Raw genomic sequence first — 20,621 nt, forward strand, 5'->3', positions numbered from 1 at the left:
TTAGACTACAAAAGTATTTGCAAATGCTCTGTGCTTTTTTAAAAGATATAAGAGTTAACTCTGAATCTACAATAAAAAAAAAATACAAAACAGAGTGTAAAAGTTTTTGTGTGCTTTAATCTATGACAGCTAATATATTTCATAATTAACTAGTACTAAGTATTTATAACAATAATGAATGAGTGCAGAAACAACTTCCCCATCAAGTTTCTTCTGGCTTTTCTGGCGAATACCCAACTGCTTTCTAAGACAAATGTGGGATATAATTCTTTCAGGATGGCCTGGGTCGACCACTTACTTTGGGCATCCTGAGTATAGTACATGCCAAAGACAACATCATCCAGTTCCTCTTGATCCTAAAAAAAGATAATTTCTGTTCCACCATCCTGTCATAGAGCCCAGTAACCCAATGCAAGGATTTCATTTTGGCTTCTTGGTAAACCGATAGCTTTGTGTACAGACACAACACGATGTCAGGAGCAAATCAGTGTATACAGTGGCATGGTGGGCTTTCCGTTAAAATGCACTTTATTGAAATAAGATGAACTGAGATTTGTATTTTTTATATTTTATTTAAAAATATATAATATAATAATATATTATTATATCATTATTAATAATATAATAAACATATATAAATAATATATTTTATATTATATTTTGTATATATACTGTATGTATCAGTAAATGAACTGATCAATATTATTTGCAGATCCATTCTGATTTTTGTCAAATAGAGATACTGAATGAAATTGTAAAGGAAATACAAGGTATGTGCTACTTAAAAAAACTGTAATCAATATTCGATATCTGTTTCATTAATTTAAATAAACGGTCTCAAATTCAGCTCCTGCACTGCTGCTGGTTTCTGTTCCTCTTGAGCTTGTTTTTTGGGTCAGCTTCTAAATTCGAATTGACACTCTAGCTTAAACACACATTCTACGTCACATTAGCTGCAGATATTCGAGTCGTTTCATCCTACGAACTTGTGTCTGAACACTGGACACTACAGTAGATGTATTATTACAAATGACAGAACTTAATCAGAAGTAAATGACATGTCTCTTTAAAAAACGATCACTGAAGAGAATACAGATCTGTATACTAAAATGAAACATGGATTCAAAACAATATTAAACACATATTATTTCGGAAAGAGAGAAACCAAGGAGGCTAAATAGGAGTCATGTACTGAAGATGTGGGATGTCTTTTTAAAAGACCTTTTCCCTACTTTTGTCACTTCCATCTTGATTCACAACATTCGATCCTACTGAGCTCAAAGTTACTAGTTATGTAAAGCTTAGAGAAAACCTACGCAGAAAAATTTGATTTGTTCCCATTGATCATATGGCACAGCTAGGATCCAAGTGGTTTGGTAATACAGTAGTGCCTATTTTCTCCTCCTACTTTTTTTTTTGGTTTAATTCCCTGGAACATTTTCTTAAGTTGCTGAACTTCTTCATACAAAAACCTGGCAACAGAAGCTCACTGAGAGAAACATCCTTTCCAATATAGGAATTAGAACTGAGTCTCTTATACACTGAGCCCACACCTTAATTAGTACTGCAACCATAACTAAGCTGAACTTAAGGCATGCTATGACACATGCACTGAGGGCATCATAGACAAACTCCACAATATTAGTAACTTTGAGGCCTCTCAAGGTATTTTATTGACCAGTTATGTCAAGCTACAGGATAGGGGATTTGTGCACCATCTTTACATGGCATGAATATCACCTACTTGTTTATATTAATTACCAGAGATTCTTGTTGCATCCTCCAATCAAGCCCATCTTCAGGGCCTGTATGACTATCCAACACCAGCTGCCACCATATGAAAAAGAAATAATGTGTAGCTAAACACACAAATACACTTGACTGGAACTGGTGACTGGAGTGAATGTTTTGATTTAGGTATGTAACAGGAAGATGAGCCATGACAGCAAACAGAACTGAAGGAGTATTTTGTTAAAATTAGCAATATACAAATTAAAAAAAAAAAAACACAAAGACCAAAAATTGACCAGACTAGGAAAACGTGCTAAAACAAAATAGACAATAATAGGCAAAAGTATCAAGAAATCAGGAAAGGCACTTGTACAACCTCAAAAAAACTTAATGCTAGAGCAAAATCTTTTAATCGGACTACATTATTTCTCTCACCAAACGCATCAGGTGATAAATTAAATAAAAGTATCTGACAACAGATGAACTTGGGCAGGACAAGGAATAAATAAACTGTATATACAAGGTGCAGCTATAGGTAGAGTTCAGGCCTATGGCTAACACAGCAAACTTCTATGAACAAAGCTTAGGCCCTCCCAGTCTAACTTAACTCTTAAATCCTTGGCACAATGAATACATTAGTTGTTCTATGTGTAAGTGTCTAAAATAAAATTGTACAGTGACATGACCTGCTTGCTATATACTGCATTTATGTTTTTCCATAATTACCAAAGGCTGCCATTTCTTACAAGATAAAAAATTAGCCTTTCTTCCACTATTAGTCTTTAATTTATATTATGAAAATAACAGCATGAACTATCTGATAGAGCTTTAAAGATATACAATACCTTATTAAATTAAAACAGGTAAAAGGAATAATGTAGATCTTAATTTAAGTCTCTTTTTTTCTGTGGAGTCATAGTCAAAGTTATCATCGTACATTTTGTGATTTCACAAGTTCTAGAGCATAACAAATTTAGAATGTTGGGTGAAACCAAAGTATACCCTGTACTAAGCTGATGAACGTATTTACATATAGAAGAGTTAATAAAATGAATCCCTGACTTGTTTTGTGCTACATTTATCAAAATAAATGTACTGTCTATCAGGATGTGCCTAGTACAGGCATTATTATAGCTCAATTATGGAAATCAAAGAAAAATATACATTCTAATAGATATAATACTTGTATTTATACTGAACTGTACTAATAATATTATTGATATGCATACACATTACAAGAATATAAGACTCTAGACAATCAATCAGTCAGTCAATCTGCATACACATACTATAGATCCAGGGTCAGCTCTACTATGTAGGTGGACTAGGAGGTTGTCTAGGCAGCAAAATTTGGAAGTCATACTAGCAATTATTTTTCCATACTAGCAATGTATGGTCCTAATGTCTGGCAACCTATAAGAGCCCTTTGCAAGTGGTCTTCCATGGCAGGATGCAGCACACTCATCTTCACAGGGGCTCACCTTTTGCTGTCCTTCCTTATTTTTTTCAGATGCAAGTTTAAAGTTTTACTTTTGCTTTACAGCTGTTTCCATTTCAGCAAGTTTGTTCTTTGTTTAATTTTCCATTTTTTTTTTTGATATGTGTTTGATGCCAATTTTGGACACATACACACATTTTTCATTCCTTGTCTTTTTTATTTTGCAAGCACTGTGCATTGCAATTACAAGTAACTTTAGAAGGACTGTTTATGTGACTGTAATGAATTCTGACAATATTTAACATCACCCGATGAGGAACAAAAATCCTCCAAGGATGCACTTTTGCCTAATCTCTGAACTGGTCGGCATTATGCCATGGCATTTTTTGAATTTTATATTTAATGCTATGTGTATCATACCTGTTTAAATTAACCATTTTTATTCTTATTCTGCATTAGCTTTAACATGAATAGTTTGTGAAATTAGTGAGAATTCGAGAAAAACTCTATTATTTAAAGCAGCAGCCAATTGTATGGTTTTTATATACAGTGGTGCAGACACACACACGTCCTTATGATTCATATAATTCTCAGCAGCCTTATCAGCAAAGGGTTGATAATACCATACAATGGATTTAAAAGTAATTGTTTCTAAGTTCACAAAGAACCAAAGAGAAATGAGATGAACTACCAAGTAGTATGATGGAGAGAAGGCCATTGGGACCTTTAAATCTCAACTTAATGTTATTTTGGAGAGTCTAAGATTGGTGAGCTTGTTGGCCTGCTCACATCACAATTGTTCTAATGTTCTAAAGATGAAGACAATTAAAAAGCAGCTTTGAATTTCAGCGATTTGAATTTTTATCGTCAATAACTTTAATTAAACAATATCATAATTTACTTTTTCTAATGGGTGGTCTGTTTGTAAATGACTAAACTCTTTATAATTATTGTATATTGTTATATTTATTTATTTTACTGTATTTGTTTTACACATTTAGTAAATAAAATATACTCTAAAATGCTAAGTCAAATTTGCATCGATTTACCCAGTATCTGTAAACTGCAAGTTTTCTGTGGCATCATTTACCAAGAATTGTGACATTCATTAAAACAAATATATACTTACTGCCTACATAAGATACTGCACATAGATGCATGTAAATGTACAAATTAGTTCATGATAATAATCATAATCTGACAGGGTAAAACTGAAATAATCCCACATTAATGAAACTCTAAAATTACAGACAGGGTCATATGATTGGCCATTAGGCATCATTTACAGCTTCACCTAGGGCAGCAAAATTGCTGCCGCCGGCCCTAAATATATCCACTAACTTTCGGAAACATCTTAGTCCATTTCAGTCCATCATTAAGTATATTCTTGTCAATTGTGTTTTACTAATTGAAATATTTTGAAGTATTGTGCATTTATAATAAACAACAAGAGGTGTTTCCTCAACCTGCTTGCAGTTTTCCAATGAAAACGTTCAAGAAAAGGGCAATAATAATTTCTGTAACAGTTTGATTGCTCCTCATCCTTTAATATCACTTTTTGGAGTAACATGAATGAGAATAGACAATATAATTAAACTCAGTTTTCAAATTCTACACTACATTACTTGTGTGTTGACTTTTCTTACTCAAATTAAAGAATCTTACCCCACCCTGCATAACTTCATAATGTCTTTGCTAGGAAAGATCTAAAGCTTTTTATTTAATTATTTATCAATAATTAATTTATGATGTTTTAAAATAAGTTTGCTGGGCCTCTAGTCAACCTTCTTTTTTTCAATATACATGGGGAACGATGTCATAATGGGTTCTCTGTTCACATAGCTCTCTGAATCATGTAGGTGAAGGGTATTGAGTCTTAAGTATGGATTAATTTGAATCATTAATGTTTGTTAATATTATACTGACTGCATTTTAGGGAAATGCATTTGTATCATGTGATGTATAAGCTCAATAAAGCTCAAATGTTAGGGTGGAGAAGCAGCCAGAAGTCAATAATGCCCTCAAGCAGCTCAGTTTGAGAATCCTTCTCTCACAATTGTATTATTAACAGATAATAATAATTGCATTGTCACATAAATTCCTTAAATATGTTAACATTATCAATATTTTACCTCTTAAAGATTTCTGTGACTACATTTATTTCTACTTTTTCCTGAACTCCATAGCACTGTTACCTGATCTGTCCCTCTGCTTTGCAGATCAGATGTACCCTGCCATTTGTTTTCTTTGGACAGCATTCACATCCAAATTTCTTTAAAAATTTCAGCTGCACTTTCTATTTATGAAGTTGCATCTAAAAATGTGGTTATTTGTAAAGATCAGACTTTGATACAATTAGCAACACATTTTCTCCTCTTCTTCACAATACACTGCTATAAGCTCTTGTGTCTGTTTTGAGGAGCACCTTTGCATAGAAAGACCAAAAAATCTGAATGTATTAGTCAGAAAGAGAATCACATAATGATTAATTACTTAGTAAAAACCCAATAAAACAAAGTACAATGTAATATGGCCTTTATTAACTAAGAGATTTGCTGTACTCTGAGGTCTGGTACAACCTACTGATTGAAAGTGTAGACGTTGTTCTTCAGGACCACTACTGAACACCACTGCACTGATGCAGCACCCTCAGTAAGTGTGGTGTGGTATGATATCTGCTATTGCTTTGGGTTTAGAAGCTAGAATTTTCCTAATTTATGTTAGGTAGCTTATTTGCTCAAATAAGTGTTAAAATTAATTTCTTAGATACTAAGAAATTCATAATGTCACACATATTATAAGCGTTACTTACTTACACCTTATGTGGTGATCCTCTTACTTCAGCATCTGTTTACACTTCATTTTACATGTATGTTGTTACAGAATGTGCATTATTTCTTCATATCTGGGATGAACAGGTTTGAAGTATGTAGATGTATTATTAAACAACTTGATTTAGAATAATAATTATTTATAAAATCATTAGAAAATAATCAAAAGTACATATACTTCTTTGCTCAGGTGCTTTGGTTTGTACTGCATTGACCTTTGATTAAAAGTTGTATTATTTAATATATGTCAAGTATGTGAAATATCTTTCAAAATATATTCTTATTTTTTATTCTTGAATAGATTTGATTGTGTAGGATACAGTACAGTAGGTATTGACATAGATTGATGGGCATCATTTAAACAAAGTTGTTCATGAATCCCTGTAGCCATGTATTGGCAAAAGTGAAATCAAAAACTGGGTGGTGTGTGATGAGTAGTAACAGAATGTTGTGTGCTGCAGATTGTAATGAATTAATAACATCTACATCCAATTCTATATAATTACATATTTGTAAGTTTATTATAGCTTATTAAAACTAAAAGTTTATCCATCCACTCAGTTCCTTCTTCACAGTGAAGTATAACCAGAGCCTACAGACAGACAGACAGTCTCAAGGCACACTTACACACACTCTCACCATCAATTATAACTGGCCAATTCGGGCCACAAATTACACCTAGCATGAACAGTTTTTGGACGTGGGAGGAAAAAATGACAAAACAAAACAATATGCAGAAATGGGATGAATGTGTGAACTTCACATAGGTAGTGTTTTAAACCTAAGATGTTTACCCTTTCAATCATTTAAAAAGGGTGTGTATTCCTGTAATGCAGAAGTACTTTTATTTAACAGAATATTGTGCATAAACCCTTCAAACATTATTTTTAACTATATGAATTTGTTAAAACAACACACTAAAATGTCTCCAGCACAACATTTATAGCAAGATAAGACCATATATTGGTAATCTGTAAAAAATAGTGCAGCTTGTGGTAACATCAACCTTTCAGTCATATCATATTAAATTTCACAAATTTTATGCTCATTCACAAGTTTTGTTTTTCGTCCAAATATGCTTTTTATACCTGCATCTTTAACTGATTCATTTATATGTATGAAATGCATGGCTTTATAAATAATAAAACACTCTATCATAATATATAAAGCCCTCTTAAATTATACAAACAACATAAAATTTACCTTGGTGACCAGCCACTAATATTTTGTTTATATCTGGACAATTCTAAGCCTCCAACCTGTCTTTTCAAATTAAAGATAAAAAAACTGTATAATGTTTCTTTGTTAAGTCTTAATATTTTCCACCTGTATACTTTTTTGTTCTTACTTCCTTATTATGAAGAGTGATGTCTCAAAAATCTATTAAGATGTGATATATAATTCAATTGCTAGCAAATGTTGGTGTAGTTAACACTGGAATTTGTTTTAAAAAAATACAATATCTATCTATACACCATGCTAAAAGAATGCATTTATGTGTGTGTGTGTGTGTGTGTGCATTTTTTATGCTTGTCTTACTATTGTATGTTGCCACAGACAGTAGTGGGCTTAATTGGAAATCATATTATGATTACACTTCAAAGTCTATCACCGTCCTGTGTCTGTCTGTGTCTCTTTCTATACTTAGTCACACCTTGACTATGTGCCTTTCATTAGTCACTCTTCACTTCTCTGTCTCATTCTTACTGCCCCAGTAAAAAGATTCCATCACTGGTAACACTGGTGAAGTCACTGCAATTTTAACATCTTTCAGCTTGTGGTATACACACACACGCACACACACACACACACACATATATATATATATATATATATATATATATATATATATATATATATATATATATATATACACCTCTCACTAGGTGTTTTTGTTTAAATGACGTAAGATTCTCTGAAAGAAGAAGTATCTGCAGCAGCTGGACTAAAGCAGAGACTACAGAGCAGAGGAGAAATGAGAATGAGCTGTCTGTGGTGCTGAAATTAACTCTCGCAGACGCTGGTGAACGCCCTCCAGCAGAAAAATCTGTTCGTTTCTTAAGACAGGCTCGATCTAAATATTAAAATAAAAGCTAATAAATTAATAGGCAAGCACCAATACGACAAACTGTGAATGTTCTTCGACAAAAAAATGTATTCTATTAGTTTATTGTTTGTATTATTGACTGTAGGACTTCGTCATAAGGACTTTTAGTGTAGCATCTTTAAGGATTAAGTTGGAAAATCCCCTCGACCCCGCTTCAGTTTCCCAAATCCCTTCTGTTTCCACACTACCATGTTTAAGAAAAGCAACAAAATAAGTATAAAAAATTAAAAGATTAGGCAATCCTTTAAACATTTTAGACACATTTTCACTGTTGACAAAAGTATGAGTAAACATATTAATTATTGATTTCACGTTAGCAATATAACATTTTGAATCTGATTAAAAAAATACATAACTTTTCAACATACAAGAAAATGGAGAGTGGCACTGTCATATTTATGCCACCTTCAGCCTGACAGTAAGATTCCAACCATACCTTGCCTTATCTCGTAACAATTATATCCATATGAAGCTGTGATATACGCTTAGAAAAGCGCACGTGCATTGCATTACAATACGTTTCACTTTAACACATTGTAGTATTCCTCAGATGAAAATGCATAGAATAGCTAAGCAACTTTTACTCATATAAAATACAAGACACGTTTATGGCGAATAGCTAGCTGCCTTTTTAAAATGGGGGAAAATGTGTAAGTGAACCCACTCGCGCTTTTTAAAGCATCATACACGCGCAAATAGCATTGACTGCACAACCTTACATACCTTTTGAAAAGCAGAAGCAGTGCTTTCGCAGCGGGCTGCGCTGAAGATTTTGAAATACAGCACATAAATAAATCTTCATTTCTCCCTGCAAACAGTGGTCCGAACACTGATCTATACAACAATTAAATAAATAAATAAGTACTCAAACAGAAATCTCAGCCCAATATAATAACAATGTCTCTCCCGCTAATTACATATTAACATTACTATTTAAATATATTTTCTTATTTTTTCTTAGTGGATTTAAAACACATCCATTTTATCCTTTACCCCCGTTTCTGAAAATACTGCAAAATCTAATGGAAGCACTCAATTCCTCCAGTCTGCTATTGACCTGCATTGACGTCATTGCGTCATTAGGTTTCCCCTGGAAACACTGGGTATCCAAAAATAGTAACACATTAATTCAGCCAAAGCAAGGATGGCGAGGGTGACTATTTGTAACAATCCATAATCCCCCAACTGATTTTTGCTATACACAGCCTTCAAGGGCAGGCTGATCACGATTTCGAATGCTATATTAAGGCACCTAAAGAATGCAAAAAAAGAAAGTCCTTGATCTGTTTTATTCCTGCATGTAATCAAAGATTGTTGTAAGATGAGAAACAGCGCCACTGGGATAAAAATAGAAAGTGCCTAACAGTCAGCTGTCAAAAGGAGATCCTACAGTGAAGGGAGAAAACCACACTCTCTACATGGAATTCCTAACTAATGGGCATCAGTAAAGAATAAATTAATTGAGAGCCTAAAAGTCGACTACCTAGCTGAATATACCTGAAACATTAAGTATAAATATACATTTGTATATAAAATAAAATCCAAATGCACACACACACATATGTATGTACTGTATATACTGTTTATATATATATATATATATATATATATATATATATATATATATATATATATATATATATATACACACACACACACAGTATATAGTATTATGGAGGTTTGACATATAAACTTAATGCAATAAATGAGCAGTAGCAAAAACATTTAAATATTGACTTTACAGAATACTACAAACACTGAATATCTATTATCAACAATAATGTATATTTTCTATATATTCTATGTATATATGCTTTCCCTATATTTCTTTATATATGTTTTGTGCTGCATTACACTTATTAGGGTAATTCAAAAGTAAATATAAGACCATTTCTATTTTTACACATATATCATGCATTTTCTTCATAGGAGTCTTAAAATTTCTTTTTTTTTTCTAGTAAATACAATATGCTACTTACAAGCTTTGGGCTGGTGCAGTGATGCAATGAGAAGCATTGTCCTCATGCAGTCCATGGTTTAACTCTTATCTGCAGTGCCTTCTATGTGGAGTCTATAAGGTTCCCCTGGGGACTCCAGTGTCCTTCAACAGTGCAAATACAAGCAATTAGGTGGATTGAAAAGAGGTTTTCTAGTCGTGTCAGTGCATGTGTGATGCAGATGCCACTTCTTTATTTTTTCTGGTATCTTCTCTATTTTGTTGATGTCATTTTCAGTCACCTGATTTCCATCTTAGCGTCTATTAAAGAAGACACCATTTTCCTGGATTATGCACTGCCTTGATGTTTTTGAACATTCATATACATTGTGGTCTGTAAATCCTTGGCTTGTCTGTAGTATAATTATAACTATGACTTTCATATTGTTCCCTTTGGCTTCTCTCTCTCTAAAAGGACAGAGGTGTCTATACACTTAAATATATTTTGACCTCCAATCTGTACCAAAGCAGATCTCTACCATCAACATCCATGTTTACTCTTACTGCAGTCAGAATTGGCTACTTACTACATTTTACAGAAGCCCTGATGCGCTAGAAGCTTGACTCAGACTATCTCATGGATGTTGTTAGCTGAACACACGCGCACCTAAAGGACAGCTGCTATTTACACAGCTGAACACAATCTAATGTTCAGAACAGTTCCACTTATCTCCAGTAATCTAGGCAACCATTAACATCTATTACACTAAAGTATTTGTCAAAACTGGGGAGCAAAGCAAAAAACTAGTTTCAAGTTGGATCATCTACAGCATCTCTACGTTCTTTTTTAAACTGAATTTAAGCTCCTCCGCACTCACTCTGCATAGTCTCACTGCTCTTGTATTCCCCACATCTTGATTCCCCTTATAGATCATGCTTCCTCTCACAATATTCAGTTTTCCATTCTTGACCACATTTTAGAGTCACACTCTTCCTTCTTGTTTCATACTTACTTTACTTTTACAAATGTGATGGTTCTCATTTTCTTATGGTTTTCATTTCCTAATGCAGATTCTCATATTATCACTTATATTGGGCTCTTAAACTTACAAATGTTACAGACAGCCTCTTCTTGTTGCTTACATTGGTTCATCTACCACATTTTTTTCCTCCACCATTGTGCTTACTTTCAGCACTTGAACAACACCACCTGAAAATGACAGAAAGTGAGATTGGATTGGTTGATACAGTGGTGTTGCTTGAATATTCATGGATACTCCTTGTTGATGAATAGTATGAACTCATTTTGCATTCACATCAGTGCAGAGCATCAGTTAAATAATGGACCAGTTCAGGACTTCAAGGACCAGAGCCTAAGCTAGTAATACAAGACACAAGGAGGGAACCACAAGGGTATCACTTACATTTCCTCAATTACCTAAGATACTTCTTGTTTACTATGTCCACCAGAAAGCTGTACTCATTTTTATTGTAGGTAGCCATAAAGTGTTATTCTTCACAGCAGCCTTGACTTTCAGTGATATAGTTCTACTACTGCTAAAAGTCCATATCTATATTTGACATATACAGAATTTCCAGAAAAAAACTTTCTTTTGCCTTTGTTACAAAGAAATGTTATTAAAAGACTGAAAATGGTAAAGACATCATTTTTCTATGATTTTAAGAGCTCTAGGCGTGCCATTGCCTCAAGAGGATGCTCACATTAAATACAGGTGGCTGAAGCACATCCATGTTCAGCTGTTTGTCTGAAATGCCTATGTTGTGTCATTTAATGGTCAAGTAAGGAACAACTCTTTCTCCTCAGAATATGTGATTCCTAACCTTTTTAGAGTCATGGACTCCTTAAAGAATCTGATAAAAGCTATGGACCCCCTTCTCCAGAAATATTACCATAAACACAACTTTGCATGCAATGAATATAATGTATTTTATTTATCGAGACTTGATTGTCTCATACATATATGACATACACAAAGTATTATTAAACTTTAAAGTAAACAATCTAAAAAAATCCTTTTTTATGCAAAAAGTAATGACCACTCATTAAAATTATGAAATACAATCCTTGTGCAAATTAAAACAGATCTGCTACTACTATGTTTTCTACTACCATTATTACTACTACATCTACTCTAAATCAACACTACCAGGCTGCTCCCGTTAGGGGTTGCCACAGCGGATCATCTTGTTCCATATCCTCCTGTCCTCTATATCTTGTCCTGTTACATCCATCACCTGCATGTCCTCTCTCACCACATCCATATACTGTATCTTAACTTAGGCCTTTGTCTTTTTCTTTTTCCTGGCAGCTCTATCCTTAGCATCCTTCTCCCAATATACTCAGCATCTCTCCACTGCACATATCTAAACCAATGCAATGTCACCTCTCTGACTTTGTCTCCCAACTGTCTAACTTGAGCTGACCCTCTAATGAACTCATTTCTAACCCTGTCCATCCTTGTCACACCCAGTGCAAATCTTAGCATCTTTAACTCTGCCACCTCCAGCTCTGTCTCCTGCTTTCTGGGCAGTGCCACAGTCTCCAACCCATATAACATAGCTGGTCTCACTACCGTTCTATAGACCTTCCCTTTCACTCTTGCTGATACCCGTCTGTCACAAATTACTCCTGACACTCTTCTCCGCCCATTCCACCCTGCCTGCACTCTCTTCTTCACCTCTCTTCCACAATACCCATTACTCTGTACTGTAGGTTCCAAGTATTTAAACTCATCCACCTTCCACTCCTTGCATCCTCACCATTCCAAAGACCTTCCTTTCATTCACAATCATGTATTCTGTCCTGTTCCTACTGACCTTCATTTCTCTCCTCTCCAGAGCATATCTTTACCTCTCCAGGGTCTCCTCATCCTGCTCCCTACTCTCACTGCAGATCACAATGACATCAGCAAATATCATAGTCCAAGGGGACTCCTGTATAACCTCATCTGTCAACCTGCCCATCACCACTGTAAATAAGAAAGAACTCAGAGCCGATCCCTGATGTAATCCCACCTCAACATTGAATGCATGCATCACTCCTACTACAGAACTCACCACTGTCACACTTCCTCCTTCCTCTGTCCAGATGTCACGCCAAGCACCCTTCGTACTGTCACCCTTACTACATCTGTTGTAGTTGCTCAACTGTCTGGTAACTCTTCACTGCCACCCAGTGCCTGTCTGAGCTTCTCCATAAACTCAACCTTGCAGTCTTCCTTTTTCAACTTCCACCATTTTATCTTTTGCTCTGCCCTCACTCTCCTCCTCTTCTTGATCTCCAAAGTCATCCTATAGACCACCATCCTATACTACTTACCCCTGCCCTCACTTTGCGGTCTTCAATCTTCTTCAGATTGACTCTTCTGCATATGATGTAATCTACCTGTGTGCATCTTCCTACAGTCTTGTACATCACCATATGTTCCTCCCTCTTCTTAAAATACGTATTCACCACAGCCATGTCCATCCTTTTGGCAAAATCCACTATCATCTGACTTCCTTCATTCCTCTCATTGACACCATACCTACCCATCACCTCCTCATCTGTTCCCTTCACCAAAATATCCATTGAAATCTTCTCCAATCACCACTTTCTGTCCCTTGAGTACACTGTTCATCACTTCATCCAACTCACTCCAAAAATCTTCTTTCTCATCCATCGCACACTCAACTTGCGGGGCATATGCACTAACAACATTCATCATCAAATCTCCAATTTCATGCTTCATAATCTACACTATCTGACCTTCTTTTCACCTCCAAAACACATACTTTTCCTTCAGAATAACCCCTACCCCATTTCTCCTCCCATCCACACCATGATAGAACAATTTGAATCCACCTTCGATCCACCTGGCCTTACTCCCCTTCCATTTAGTCTCATGCACACACAATATATCAACCTTCCTTCTCTCCATCATATCTGCTATCTCTACCAAAGCAAATCCACACAGACAGAATGTAAAAATCCACACAGAAGAATTCAAATTGTCTGGTCATCTTACCAGCTTAGAAAATAACCTTGTGATTGTGTATCCTGTTTGTGGTAAAATGGAAAGTCTATTTTTCATTGTTTATTTGTCATAAAGAAAGGAACTGAAACTTGGAGAAGAGATACTGGGTTAACTTTATTTTGACAGATGCAATTCTTTAAAAATGCATTTTTTTTAAAACCACATAGATCCATTTTAGTAATTCTAGTACTGTTATGTGTTCTGACTTGAGTGAAATTCAGTGAAATGACCAACCAACTTACAACACTTCACCAATATCTGGTGCCATGATAAAGAAAAATGTATTAGAATAAAGAATTCCATTCTATGCAGGATACTTACTAATTAGTATGTAATATTTTCAAACCCACTTTATCTAATACATATCAGACACTTTCCTGGCAACACCAGACATATGACAAAACACCAACCAATCCTTGGCAGAGCCTTTCTCTCACAACACATCCATACACTTCTACACTTATGTTGGTTCAGTTTATAAATGTCAGATAACCTAACTTGCAAATCTTTGGATACATAAGACAGACAGTGACCAAAGTTAGGACTGAAGCCAAAGATGTTGGATCTGTGAAGGAAAAACACTGTGTCATCATGCTGCCATCTTATAGAATTACTACCTTGAATTCACTTTCTTCTGCAGGGTCTAATAATCCTCCATACAACCATCCATTCATGTTCTTCCTGACTTTTAAGTGCAGACTCTTACCTTGCTGACTTGGAAGAATGATTGTCCTTTACATATCATACTTCCAAAATTGAACTTGTTTTTTATTTTTGCAGTTTACTTCCATTTAAATGAAAGTTTGGTGATGGAGTTTAGAAATTCACTATTGAGTTAAATTCATATTCATGTCTTGTGTATGTGTGTCAATGGAAAATGGAAATTACAGTTTTCAATGGAAAACTATGCATTTCTTGTCTTGTGTAGAATGGATCATTATATTCTAAAAATGCATAAATTTAGAACAAATAATTTATTTCAGCTCATGGATAGTCACCATGAATGCTGAGGCCTATGCACAATGATAACTTCTGAAAATATTGACCTATCTTCTTCAAATAAGTTGTATTGTGTTTGCCTTCTTACAGTTCTCCATATCCTTCAAAACCTGTCGGACCTATCAGGGCCGTCTTATTGGCTTCTGGGCAAGGCAGTTCACTGGGGCCCCTACCTACACAATCACTAACAGGAATAAATATGTAAATGGTCGATAAAATTAAACATATATTTATTGTATTGGTACTTCCAATAAAATCAGTGTTTAAACATTAAAAACATGCTGTACAGAAAAGATTAATCAACAAAAACATTTGAACTATATAACATGAGCCTTGAAAAACACAAAAATTGCAACATATAAATGATACTCAATTGGTAAACCACACAGACGGAGATGGCACAGTATGAAATTACTATGAATTATTTATTATTAATCAAGTGTTCAACACAAACATTTGCGAAATTTCTTTGCAGAGAATTGAGTTGAAGTGACGTTAACATATACGCTTTTACATTATGTAGTGCATGAGCTCCGTACACATACATGCATGTGAGGTTGCAGAGGTGACTGTGATACTAAATCAGAGGTTAATGCCAATGTCCACTTGTAACACAATAAAAAATATTCATAGTTTAGTATAGTATTTATTTATTGACAGCAAGTCACAACATACATAGATTAGCATAGGGCCCCTATGCTTGTGGGGCCCCCAGTCAACTGCCCAGTGTGCCCATGCATTGAAACAGCCCTGTGACCTATGTCCATTGATAAGTGCTGTAGAAATGATTGCATTTATCAGGGATTTTTTGCAGTCACCTAGTCATAGAACCTGGCCTGTTGATGTTCAAAATTCTGTATGAGTAATTTTTGAGATACAGTACATGATTTTTTTAAATATACATGTATGCACACACAGAGGCAGAAGCAAAGAAATTTATGGTATAAATGTAGATAGTGTACAGCTAATTTTCACTACCAGAGTACATGGTGGATGCTGAAACGAAAGAAAGGAATACAAATATTCACACACACATCTAGATCTTTAATGGTTGACATGCACAGATGCATTCAGTCACCCCTGTACCAATCTGTTATCGCTGCAGCTTGTTTACTCTATTTGACCCAATGTGTTGTGAAAAGAAAGACATGGATACATCAAAAAAGGTTTGGAGCAGCAACCCATATATTGTGCCCAGGCTGCAAAAGGTTAATTTTTTAATGAGTTGTGCTCAGGTTGAAATCCAAAACAGAACTGATTTTGGTTTGACAAGATGGCGGCTTTAAAGACCATGACAGGAAGTGATGTCATTGCACGGTATGAAATATCTATGAATTATTTATTATTAACCAAGTGTTCAACACAAACATTTGTGAAATTCTTTGCAGAGAATTGAGTTGAAGTGACATTAACAGATATGCTTTTATGTGATGTAATGCGTGAGATCCGGACACATTCCTGCACGTGAGGTGGCAGAGGTGACCATGATACTAAATCAGAGGCAAATTCCAATGTCCACTTGTAACACAATAATAAATATTTATAGTTTAGTGTAGTATAGCATTTATTTATTGACAGCAAGTCACAACATGCATAGATTAGCATGGGGCCCCTATGCTCGTGGGGCCCCCAGGCAACTGCCCAGCGTGCCCATACATTAAGACGGCCCTGGCTTGAAGGCAAAATAAGGAATGAACTAGGAGATGACCTAGAGGGGGCTTGGTGGTCTCGTGGTCTGGTACCCCTGCAGATTATATTTTTTTCTCCAGCTGTCTGGAGTTTTTTTTTGTTTTTTCTGTCCTCCCTGGCCATCAAACCTTACTCTTATTCTATGTTAATTAGTGTTGTCTTATTCTAATTCTTACTTTGTCTTTTATTTCTCTTTTCTTCATCATGTAAAGCACTTTGAGCTACATCATTTGCATGAGAATGTGCTATATAAATAAATGTTGTTGTTGTTGTTGTCATTGAGACCAGAAGTGACATCATCCATAGCACCAGAACCAGACGTTTCGTCTTTGGGATCGGATGTGACCTCATCCATGGCACCGGTGCCGGAAGTGATGTCATCAATAGCACCGGTACCAGAAATAATGTCATCAATAACGGCGCTACCTGGTGGGATTTCCCGGAGATAGTCTGCAAAGGACAGAGAGAGAGAGCGTTAGTGCAGTTTGCCACCCCCTCGTCTGGTGTGGTACTAGTATTAGCTGCCTCCCAATCGCATGTGCATGAGAGTGTTTAGTTTCAAATTAAATATTATTGAAGAAGTTTACTTGATTCAATATCCTGCTCGTTTTACTCTACATTTTATGTGTATATAATAAAGATTATATAAGTTAATGTACTTGATGTACATTGTTGTACAGTAGAACCACCATGCCATACCAATTGTTTAATTTCCAGATAGCAATTCATGGTTTTCCATGTATAATAAACAATTTTCATAAAATTCACAAAAAAAGAGAGAATTGCTTTTATTTAAACATTCACTTAAACAAATTTAAAGTTTTAAAATTAAGACTATATACTTATCCCTGCCACATCACCTTCTGGTTGATTTTAATGCACATTTTGGATTTGTAAGCACTGGTATGGTACTACCATGTTCATCTATAAAAGTACATTATGATTCTCATTAAATTCACTGTAGCTTAAAATCTTCTTTGGCTACATACAAGTAGCTCTTAGCATATCATTATTGAGACATTAAAAAAGCATTGCCCAGACTCAGCAAAAGCAAAATATGGCTAAAAAATTGTGTCCCTAATCTAGTTTATTTCATTGTTCATGTTTTAAATAACTTCTACCAATTTTTTCTTTTGAAGACACATGTTGCAACAGCCATTGACTAATTCCATATATTCCTTTATGCAGTAAATAATATAAAAAGAACAGCATAACAATTTTGACTACCCATTGGCTCCAGCTTCCCCACACCCAACACAAGCAGACACAGGCAAAAGTCCTGCAACACACACAAGACTTTTATACAATGGTGGGAAATTCTTCTCAACAGTTTCCGAGCAATTTACAGTATACAGTATTCAGTAAGCACCAATAACCAACACAGCACTTTGCCTTCTTTCTGTCTTCTTCCACCTCTACTTCTCATCCAGCAAGCTTTGTTCTCCACCTCCCAACTCTGGCTCCCGGTATGGAGTGAGGTGGATCCTTTTTATAGAGCACCCAGAAATGCTCCAAGTGTCCCATGATCTCCTTCTGAGCATTCTTTCAGGTGTGGCAGCAGTCCTGCAGAGAAGGGCTACACAGTTCCTCATGAGCACCATGGTGGTGGCCACGGGCCCAACAAGGTTGTGCTTCCATGCTCCAAACCCATGGCACCATAGCAAGCCAAGAGGACTGCCCCCTGTTGTCCCAGAGGAGGAACAGCCACGTGCAAGCACTTTCCCTGGTAAATTCCTTATGAAGGCATCCTAGCCAGGTAGAAGTTCTGGCTGTCTGTTACACAGTTATTTCTAGGTTCAAAGGAAAGGTGTTTGTAATCATGAACATTTACTTAAAATTGCCTTCCACAACCAGAAACAGCCATGAATTTCTGTTAATTATTACATGAGAACTCAACACTTTTATCAAGCTGCTGCCAGCTTCACTAATATGAAATATCTAACAAATAAAAATAAACATACAAAATCATAAAAGTGTATAAGAAGCAAGTGGTAATTTGATACACCTTATTAATTTACAATGATGAGTATGATGTTAGCCCCTGATTTTGTTAAAAAGCTTAAAAAGAAATCTTAAAAAGTCATCAAATTTGCAGACGCTGCTTATAATATGTAATCACCAGTTACAGATTGTTAAAGACACTATTCCTGGGTGGGAAGCTCTGAGGGAACATAAAAGCACCCAGTGGGATTTGACACCTTCCCTCGCCATGAAAGAAGAGGACAAGGAAGGACTGTCCCTGGAGAACGTTCATTGCCCCCATGTGCTAGATGGCAGCAACCATCCCTGTCGGTGCCCATTCAGGAAACAACAGGGAATGCCTGGAGGGGGCACTGCAGGGAGATCCACATCCCAAAATATGGGACCTTTGTATGACCCAGAAGTACTCTGTCGGGCAGGAACCATGCTACCGGAAGTACTCCAGGGTCATCAATAAAAGAGACCACACACCCTTATCAAGGCGACTTGGAGCTGGGAGGAAGTAAAGCAAAACTTGACTGGAGGAGCGTAGTGCAGTGGTAAGAAGAAAGTATTGTGGAGAGAAAAACCTGCATTTGTGCTTGTGCGACAACCAAGGTATTGTGGTAAATAAACCCATTCTTTATTTGAACCCGGGACTCTTTGTGTATTCATGTTTAGGGTCTGGGGCTCGTTGATACTTTGGTTCCTTCACAGCAGGGCTTCTCATTGTGTCAGTGTGTCTCCCTCTTATCAGCCTGGCACACTCTCCAAAAATCAGAACATTTACCCTCCTTTATTTGTCAAATTTTTATAAACTTTTTTTTATAAACCATCACTCATTCATCCGTCATCTTTGTACTGCAAGTTGACCCAGTAGAAAATTGGGGAGTCTTTTTCTACTTCAAATCCTGTATCTAATTTATTATTAACAGACTAGACGACACCCGCTGTAGCATACGGCGGTGTAAGAATAGGAATGGAAAACAATGAGAAAAGAATTCAGAAATCAAGAAGAAAGAAATACTTTTTGAAAGACGCAGTTGTGAATAGGTGTTTTGCTGGAGACGACAGATAATGAGTCGAAAGATCTAACCTACGTATTAATAATTTTGTTGCATGTATCTTGGACTTCCTGGAAATGTGGACGGTAATATGATCATTTTGCCTACACGTACGTTGTTATTTTCAGCCTTTGCTTGCAGTGTGTCTAATAGTCCTTTGTATTGTTCCATGTGCAGATCTTGTTGATGTAATCTAAGATAGTTGAGACATAGTAACATACGCATCTATGACGTACTGTTGGAATAGGTTTGCCTCTGGATTGCAAAATACTAAATGTATTCCTCATTGATAATCTGTACTCGTAAAATTGGCATTCAGTAAGCCTGATTTGGTTGGCGGTTCTTTTATCAAGAACATGTTGTAAATCTTTGCACCAGCCAATGTCTCTATAAGGGAATAAAAGTGGGTAAACTATAGGATCGTAATTTATATTGAGTGTGGAAATCTGTTTACAGGAGTTGCCTCTGGGATAGATGCAAATATCCCTTTCGGCAGGGGGTTCTTCGACAAAAATCGCTGCAACATTGGTGTGACATGTCGGGGTATTTTATCGTCGTAAATCCTGCCCAGGGTTTTCCTTGAAAACCATTCGTACAGATGCTGTTGGATTGGACTGAGCGATTTCATGCATGTGTTTGTATGATTTAGTGAAGGAGATGATGGTTCTGAGCATGGAATCTAGCTGGAGAAGTAAATTTTCGCTGCATGCAGTGTTTGCTTTATTTTGTAAGCGTACTTCAGTAGCTTGCGCTGTGTCAAAAACATACAACTGTCCATATCCTGGAGAGGTAGAAGTGTTAGCATATAGTTCAGAGATTTGGTGATAATT

This window comes from Polypterus senegalus, chromosome 8, assembly GCF_016835505.1.
Source record: "Polypterus senegalus isolate Bchr_013 chromosome 8, ASM1683550v1, whole genome shotgun sequence".
Taxonomy (NCBI): domain Eukaryota; kingdom Metazoa; phylum Chordata; class Cladistia; order Polypteriformes; family Polypteridae; genus Polypterus; species Polypterus senegalus.